Source organism: Vombatus ursinus, unplaced genomic scaffold, assembly GCF_900497805.2.
Source record: "Vombatus ursinus unplaced genomic scaffold, bare-nosed wombat genome assembly UNPS02014894.1, whole genome shotgun sequence".
Lineage (NCBI taxonomy): Eukaryota > Metazoa > Chordata > Mammalia > Diprotodontia > Vombatidae > Vombatus > Vombatus ursinus.
Window position 1 is genome coordinate 128,173 of NW_020954672.1, and position 10,007 is coordinate 138,179.

A 10,007-nucleotide genomic window follows, 5' to 3' on the forward strand; every position below is an offset into this window, starting at 1 on the left:
TGGAAAGCAGAGGGAGAGATAGATAGCCATAGAGAGTGATCAGATAAGGGATTTAAAAGTTTAGGAACATGGAGGTGATATATTCGTGGGTGATGGCAAAATCAACATTATGACCATCTTTGTGTGTGGCTGAGGTGGGGTAAAAGAGTAGATCATGGCAAATGAGTAAGTTGAAGAACTGGGAGATTGGAGTATTTGAGGGAGTATCTGTATATGTTGAAGTCCCCTAGTATGAGAGCAGAAATTGGGAGAAAGAGAAAAATTGTGACCCAGGTAGTCACTGAGGCAAGAAAGGGAGTGCCTGGAGGTTTGTAGACAGTAGCTACCAGCCATTTGACTGGATGGCAGATAAGAGCTGTGCAAACCTCACAAAAAAAGAGGTTACTGAATGATGGTGGTAGGGGGATAATCTGGAAGAGGCAGTAGGGAACAATCTGTTTGACTCTGAGCCAATCACTATGCCTCTCCCAGCATCAATTTCCTCATTTATAAAATGAGAGGGTTGAACCTGATGGCATTCTAGAGGTCCCTTTGAGTTCAAGGATCCTGTGTCTTTTTTTTTCCAGGAAACAATGCTAAAGCAGATTATAAATTCCTTTCATATAACACCATTGTTTTATACTTATATCTTCAAGGAATAATAATAATTAGTATTTATATAGTGCCTACTACATGCCAGATATTGTGCTAAATAGTTTACCAATAATATCTCATTTGATGCTCACAACAACTCTGAGAGATAGGTGCTATTATTATCCCTGTATTATAGTTGAGGAAACTGAAGCAACAGAGATTAATTCATTTGCCTAGAATAATACAACTAGTTAAGTGTCTGAGGCTGGATTTAAATTCAGGTTTTAGTGAATCTAGACCCAGAGCCCTATACACTGTGCCATCTAGCTGCCTCTAAATTGAACCTAAGCCAGTGCTACACCACCATATAATAAGGATCCCACTCAACTTTGGAACTCATCCTGCTCAAGTTGCAATAAAGATGTTTTAGGTAAACACAATTATGCAAATACAGCAGACCAAACAGGATTTTTGTTCATCCTTCTTAAAGAGGACCAATGACAGACCAAGTAGGAAGCATAAATCAAATAGCATAGTGCTTAATGAAGACAGAATAACGCAATACATGACAATAGCAAACTGTTAAAATCATTCTGCATACACACACATACACACACACACACACACACACACACACACACAAAACAATCTCCCACAAACCTCTACTTCGATGGAAGACAAAACACTCCCCAAACAATTTACACTGCTGGAAAGGAAAAATGTGTCATAGAACATCTCTCATAGCTCTGCCTCCCAACGATCACCATTATTTTACTGCTCCTCCATCTCTGCCTTCACATCTGCCCTTCCTTTCTACTTCTGAAACTGCTTCTGTTCATATTTTGATGCAGCTTTTCTTACTCAAAGGAGTGTCACTCTGTTATGAGACAGCCCCTCGACAACATACCTTGGGGCTAATCAGTATTCTCAATTTTCTTATTCAGGCATAGGGATTGTATCTGACAGGTAGTAAGAAAGCAACCAAAATCTATTCTTAACTTGACTCGTTCATCAGCAACAGGGTAGCTTCGGTCTTCCTCTTTCTTGGATTAAGGTCAGTGAATTCTTTTTGATTCCTGACACTTTTCTAGCACCTAATTTCTGGGCTATGCAAATCACCTTGAAGCCTTTACAAGCCATGGAGAAACACTTATTTACACTGAAAGTAGAGGGGCAGAACCAGTGATATTTGCCTAGCATTTCAGCCAACATGCAAAAGTTGGCCTTCTGGCACATAGTAGATGTGAAAGGAATTATGACATCAGGCTGAAATAAACACATAAAGAACTGAGTTTTACAGCACAACATCCCCAGCTGTGCTACTTACATTGATTCATTCAGCAAATATTTATTAAGTAAAAATATGTACCAGGTACTATATTAGGCAATGAACTAAAAAAATCCATTAAAAGTACTTGTGTTTTTTTCACCTTCTCATGTTTGTTTATGATGATGATGTTTCTATAATATTCACCCCACTAAGACACAACTAGACAAAAAAAAGTAGGATTTCATTGGATGATATATTTTACATATGTGTTAGACAAAATATATGTAATGCGTGTGTCTATATGCATACGTATATATGCAAAGTAATAAAATAAGTACTGATTCCAAATGTAAGCTAGAGGCACCATAAAAACTTTACTTGTTCCATTTTTTAAAATGTTAAATGAATCTTTACTCAATAGTTAGTAACCTGACAGATACCACCAAGGATGTCAAAAAGATTTCTAAAAATGTAAGTGATTCCTTTACACATACTCAACAAAATTCTATGGGAAAAAATGATGAACTTCAAAAATGAACTTGGGAGCTTTACAAATTATACAAATAGGAAATTGAGAAAGGACCCATAAACCTCAAAAAAAAGTGTCAATTGAGCAAATGGGTTTTTTTTTTCAAAAATTTTGTTTCTGTAAGAAAGAGAAAAATAGATTTTCTGGTCATCAACCTGAATATACCCAGGGGCAAACATTAATCTGAGTAACTATTCTAGGATAGCTAAGAAAAAAGCATAAAAATGTAAAGGAGTTACCTCAAGTATTATACCATTTGCCTGCTAATGCTGATAGTGAGCAGGAAGCAAGAGATGTGTCAATAAAACCTTGTGTTCACTCCTAAATTTGATGGATACAAATATGTAAAGAGGGAAACACTGTATAAATAAAATAAATCAAAAATAAAATTCAATAGTCACATATGGTACTTAGGGATTATTGATATGTTCATATGCTAACTTCTATTAATTTTTATGGCCACAAATTACTTTTTCACAAAGTATAATTTATCAGGTATAGATAAAAGTTATCATTGCCATAAGTAGTTCATGACTTATGAATGTTGTCAATTAATTCCAAGATGAGATTTGTTAAATTGCTATAAATTTGAAATATATGTTCCTGCAAAAAAAATTTAATGAGGAATGGCTAAGCAAATTATGATATGTGAACATTATGGAATATTACAGCACAAAGAGAAATGATAAAAAGGATAGATTCAGAGACAGAAGTGAAAACTTATATGAACTGATGCAGAGTGAAATGAGCAGAACCAGGAGATCAATTTATACAGACTACTGTAATGTGAAGGAAAACAACTTTGAAAGTCTTAAGAATTCAGAACAATGCAATAGCTGATTTTGACTGAAAAAGACTGATGATGAAGGATGCTACCACCTTCCGACTGAAAAAGTGACATACATTTTTCAGACAAAGCCATGGGCCAATGAGTGCTTTTGCTTTGATTGACTGTGTTTATTTGTTACAAAGGAAGGTTTTTATTTGTTTTTGTTTGGGGAGGAGAGTTGTGAGGAGGAAGAAACTGGTAGTGAGAGTGATACAAGAAAAGAGAGAGAGAAACAAAAATCATTAATGAACCACTGTTAAAGATTCAGAAGAGAGCATAAAGATGTTCAAAAGAGAACACAATCAGGCCAGCTTTATAATCATCATGCTAAAGTTAATATACCTCTTACAAAAATACCACATAATAGAAATTCATAGTTTCATATACAATGCCCCATTTTTGGTCTTTTTTTAATGTTAAACAGTATATGTTTGTTAATAGTAAATAATTTAAAAAGCAAAAATGTTTAAATAACTAAATCTGTCTCTCTCTGTGTATCTCTGTGTCTCTCTGTGTCTCTCTGTGTCTATTTGTCTCTGTGTGTGTGTTTCTCCCCGCCCCCAAAAACCAACTTCCATTACCTCACAAGCAAACTTGTCTTCCCAAAGTTTCCCAGTAGACTATTAATTAGTATACAAAAAATTGGTTTTGGAAAAGTTTGGGGTAGGAAAAATGAACTTTAGTCTCCATTTCAATTCAGTGCAAACTAATTCAACATTTATTAAATGCTGACTATGTGCCTAGCTGTGCTAGTCATAGATCACACTGTGCTACAAACTGAAGATAGACAAAAGGAAAAACAGTCATGGTATTCAAGGAACAATAAACCTTGGGAACCAAGGAATAACCCCAATCATAATTTAGCACACTGCTATGCTCACCCAACATGAATTTACAGAATCACGGGATTTTAGAGTTGAATGGAAACCAGCAGACATGTAGTCCAACTCATAACTGAAAAAGAAATCCCCTCTACAACATACCCAACTACAAGTTGTCTTCACACTTCTCTTGATTGGAGATTGACCTCCAATGACAGACGCTACCACCTCCCAATGTGGCTCCTCTTCTATCTGACAGTTGTTCAGGTACTAAAGTTTTGTTTCCCCTCAAACTTCTCTCCTTTAGGCAAAATGTCCTCAATTTCTTCTGTTGATCATCATATGGCATTGGATCAAGGACTTTCCCATCTTGCTTGCCCTACAAAATAAACTCTTCAGCCAATCTTTCCTAAATCTGGCACCTAGAACTAAACACAATACTCCAGATTTGATCTAACCAGGACAGAATGTAGGAGGACTATGACTTCTATAGTTCTGGAAGCTATACCTCTCCTAAGGTCATTCAGTGAATAGAGCACTTATCTTCCTGAGTTCAAATCCAGCCTCAGACACTTACTAGCTGTGTGACCCTGGACAAGTCACTTAACCCTGTTACCTGAAAACTGAGGTACAGTTTTTTCATATGTAAAATGAGCTGGAGAAGGAAATAGCAAACCAGTCTAGTACCTTTTCCAAGAATACCCTAAATGGGGTCACAAAGAGTTGGACATGACTAAAATAACTGAACAACAAAATGCAACTCAAAACCCTATTACCTTATTTTTTTACTGTCAGAGCACACTACTGCCTCATATTGAGTTTATATTCCCCCTAAAATACCTGATTTTTATTCAGACAAACTGCTATCTAACAATTCCTTCCTCCTCCACCCACCAGATTCAGTGTGCTATCTGGTCCCAATCAAATCAGTAAATAATCATTTAATGAAAGAAACCTTTGAATTAAGAACTGAAACACTGAGTTGTTAGGTGATACTAACTGTTTAATTGGAATGATAACTATTACATAGATTATATTTAACTCAACTTATGTGAATATATTTTAACAGACTATCCAAGGCAGGCATGGTGGCCTAAACTTGTAATCTCTGCCACTAGGGGCAGCTGAGGCCAGTGAATCATGTAAGTTTAAGAATTCTGAGCTACAGTAGGGCTAGAGCTGATCTGATGATCACATCTAGTCTGATAGCAATATGCTGAACCTCTGGGGAATAAGAGACCATTCCACTGCTTAAAGAGTGGCAAACTAGCCCAACCCAAAAATTAAATAAGTCAAAGCTTCTATGTCAATGAACAGTGGGATCTAGGCCACAAGTGGACAATTTCCTTCCAATATGATCAAGACAAAAAGACCCAGTCTCAAAAAATAAATAAATAAATAAAATCAACCATTCAACTGATCATAGTTTGTTGGAAAATAAAAATATCAAAGGAATAGGGTAAAAACTAAAGAAAATCCAAAATTCTATAGCTTGAATTGTATTAAAGTTAATCATGCAAATTGATGCTTGATAGACCATGAAAGGAAATTCAGTGCCAAAATGAGGTCATGAGAAGGTCAAAGTGTGTGAGACAAACATTCCATTACAAAGCAAGGAGCCCAATGTATTACAAATTCCTCCCTCATTCCCAAAAGAAGATGACTTCTCAATGGTCCCACTTAACCAAACAACAGTTCCCCTGGGGTCATCCTAGACAGTTCCCCAAATATTTTCTTACTTTACTCTCTCTAGTTATACCTTCAAGAGAAATCTACCCCAAATTGATGAAGAGTAGTGATGATGGAAGGAGAAGTGGTAGATGAGAGATACAAAGCAGCCAACAAAGATGCCTAAGAAGAGAACTGGGACTTCAGATCAATAACTGACATTAAAAAACAATTGTGTCCTATGGGAGTCTCACCAATGCTCCCTTTAGCTTCTCCCTACCCATTTCAAAATGTCTCCCACAGGGATCAGATCCCCAAGAGAAGCATTTTTCCCCAAGAGTTTTCAGCTCTTCATTGGGAGAAAAAAAACAGAACATGAAGTCATAATAGGGGATACATTATTAAAATGCTCCCCTACTTAATTACATCATTTATTGAATGCATAAGGGAAGTAAAGTGATCTAGGAAGGCTCCAGAGTTAATGCCATGGTTGGTACAGAACTTTGGAAGATATTGGGTGACAACTAACTGTGGACCAGAGATTAGAAGAAAGACATAGTTCAGACTCTTTGGGCTAAGATTCCAGGTGAGGGAGTTAGTACTATGGATGAGGAAGCTCAAACTCAGGGCTTCTCTTCTCAGTTCATCACTATGTGATGTAGGGATACATAGTACGTATGTATTTTCTCTCCCAATGTGGTGCATCACACAATTCTTCCTAGGAAATCAGATTAGAAGCACAGCTATGATAGATCACCTTTGTATGTTGGCCTGTTTTGAGGCATACAGTGTTTATGTTTCAGGGGACAATAATTCAAAGAACATGTCAATCTACGAAAGAATAGACTATGTTAAAATATGGTGTTGCTCCAAATAGAAATTGGCTTTCTTAGTACAACTCCTCCCAACACTGAACTCCAACAAGAAACTGCTGATATTGATTATTAATTCCCAAGGTCCATGAGTGATCTTCAACTTTAAAATTCACTTTTCTTCTTGCATAAAGTCATAAGGTATGCCTCATAATAGAGGAACTTGACATGCAAAAATCTGTTGCTATTCAGTCATTTCAGACTCTTCATGACCCCATTTGGGGTTTTTTTTTGGCAAAGATGTTGGAGTCATTTGTTATTTCCCTCTCTAGCTCATTTTACAGATGAGGAAACCGAGGCAAACAAGGTTAAGTGAGTTGCCTGTGGTCACCCAGCTAAGTGTCTGAGGCCAGATTTGAATTCAGGAAGATGAGTCTTCCTGACTTCCTGTGCCAACAAGCTGTCCCGTACAGAAAGCAACTGTTTTGTAATGTAGCATGTATCAGGACATAATAGAAAGTAAATGTATATAATTATTATCAGATAACAACATGTTGACCACTTTGTTTCACATCAGCTTACTGATCTAGAAATTGTTTATATTTTATGAAACATTGTCTCTTAATTTATTATTATGAAAAATCTCTCCTAGGCTTCCTACTTCAAATATTTAAACTTAGATGTTAAAAAGATAGTTGTTGCACACGGTGATAAAAAAATGTTGATCTGCAAATTTTTTATATGCATTAGCTATATTAGGCAGCATAGTATGATGGAAAGAATAGTGGATTCAGAGTCAAGAGACCTAGATTGAAATCCCACCAACAATGCTGACTGCCCATGTAGCCATAGATATGTTATCTAACCTCTCAGCCTTAGTTTCCTCACCTGCTAAGTTAGAATGATAGCTATGACACCTACCTCTCAGCACTATTGTGAATAACAAAAGAGATTGTTTATTGTGCTAGAAACAATTCAGCTATTTTTAATTACAGTAAATGAAGATCCTAGCAAAATACAAGATCCTTTAAGGCAAAGATTGGTTCATTTTGTCTTTACATCCCTAGAAACTATCAGAGTGTATACACATAACTGGAACCCAATAAATGTCGGTAGATTGATTGATTGATTCTCACATTTGTAAAAGTATTTGGAAATGTTTGCTGTTTAAAAGTATGTTTTATGCATCACCAAGATGAGATGCTCCATGAGGACTTCTGACCATCTGCAATATTTGGCTGTCATCACCAGAAAAGAAATTATGTTTTTAAAGTATTGACTATATATTATTACCCGATCCTTATCATTCTGAGTTCCTTGCAGGCTAAGTATCAGTCACAAATGTAGGGATTTGACTATCCATAAATTCTGTACAACAAAACAATGCATCCTGGTAAGTTGTTGAACAACATAGTATAATGTTCATTCTTTAGTGTCAGATTCACATGTATATAATTAAAAGTAAATCTATGAAAAAAAACTGCTAGAAAATGTTTGAGTTAAAAGCAGGCAAGATAGTCCAAGGAGCTACTTATAAAGAATTCAAAAAAGAAAATTAACTGCAATCTTATGCAAACTCATTTCTAACCTCAAAAAAAATTAACTCTAACATCTCCTCTTGGTTCTATCTCTGGTCTAAGAAAAGACATGATCATTACACTGTTGGAGGGGAATTATATTGGTAGAAACAGCTCAAGGGAACAAACAAACCCAGGATCTCCAGACAGGGTTTCACCTAGTAGAAGCCATCAAGCTCGTAACAGTCATTCTATTTCTCAGCTGAGATCTCTTAGACAATTTCTGCAATTAGACAATAAGCTGGTTTATCAGCAAGTACAGAACAACCTATCTGGTATCAGAAAAAATCTAAATGAAGGACTGCTTTTCCGCTTTGAGGAAACCCATAATGAGAGGCTTTTATCCTGTCAAAGAAGTAACTGATTCATTGATGAAGTTCAAGTGGTTTATCAGTTTGGGGACTCCTCTTTGGTGAACTAATTCTAGCTGAGACCAAGTGTCATTCCGATTATTAAAAGTTCATACTCAAAGTTTGGGAACCGGTAGTTTTGGGAACCAGAAGAGGAAGAGTAATTTCTTGCTGGAAATGTGTAGGAGAGCCAGGATAGGCTTTTCTTAGCCATGGCCAGTGAGCCAGAGATAGATCCCAAGAGGACCAAACTAGGGGTTACTTAGATGTAAATCCTACCTGAAACCCAGACTTTAATAGGAAGAACAATGGAAGAAAATGCCAAATGACTGAGAAAATCAGCTTGGGCCAAAAAATCCCAAGGTTTATGGATCCAGACCTGTCAAGGTATAGATTAATAAGAACTTTGGGCAAAAGGGAGATGTGGAAGGAAATTCAGGGCTCAGTTTTTGGCAAAAGCCTATTGCTTAGAAAAAGAGGACAAAAGAGTAGAGTTTCCTCATCCTTCTCGGCATTCTCCCTGCTACAACCAATGCCTTCTTGCACTTTATATTAATTAGAAAAAAAAAAGAATTCCACAATGAAGAATTTTTAAAAGGACACAAAATTCATATTAAAGTTATTTTGGTTGCTCCAACAGAACTTTTAAAAAATTAATTTTAAGGATGCACCCTTTTTAAAAAATTTAATTTTAACATTTTTTTATTTTGAGTTCCAAATTTTGTCTGCAACTCTTCCCCCACCCACTGAGAAGGCAAACAATATGATATCAATTATTCATGTGAAGTCATGCAAACCATATTTCCATATTGATCACGTTGCAAAAAAATGTAAGAAAAATAAAAAGCTTTTAAAATTATGTTTCATCAGTTTTCCCCTTGGAGTTGGACAGCATTTTTCATCATGAGTCCTTGAGAATTGTCTTGGATCATTGTATTGATCAGAGTAGCTAAGTCTTTCACAGCTGATCATCATTACATTATTCCTGTTACTGTGTATAACTTTCTCCTGGTTCTGCTCACTTCACTCTACATTAGTTCATATATAAGTTTCCCAGGTTTTCTGAAGCCATACTACTTGTCATTTCTTATAGCACAATAATACTCCATCACAATCATATATCACAACTTGTTCAACCTTTCCTTATTTGCTGGGAATGCCTCAGATTTCAATTTTGCTACCACAAGAAGAGCTACTATAAATAGTCCTTTTCCTTTTTCTTTGAGCTCTTTGGGATACAGATCTAGTAGTAGTACTGCTAGGTAGAAGGCTATGCACAGTTTTGTAAACCTTTCAGGATGGTTCCAAATTATTCTCCAGAATGGTTGGAGCAGTTCACAACTCTACCAACAGGGTACTAGTGTACCTATTTATCCATATCCCCTCCATCATCTGTAGGGGAGATTTTCCTTTTCTGTCATGTTAGCTGATCTGACAGGTATGAGGTGGTACCTCAGAGTTGTTTTAATTTGTATTTCTGTAATTATTAGTGATTTAAAGCATTTTTTCACGTGACTATTGTCAGCTTTGGTTTCTTCCTCTGACAACTTCATATCCTCTGATGATTTATCAATTAGG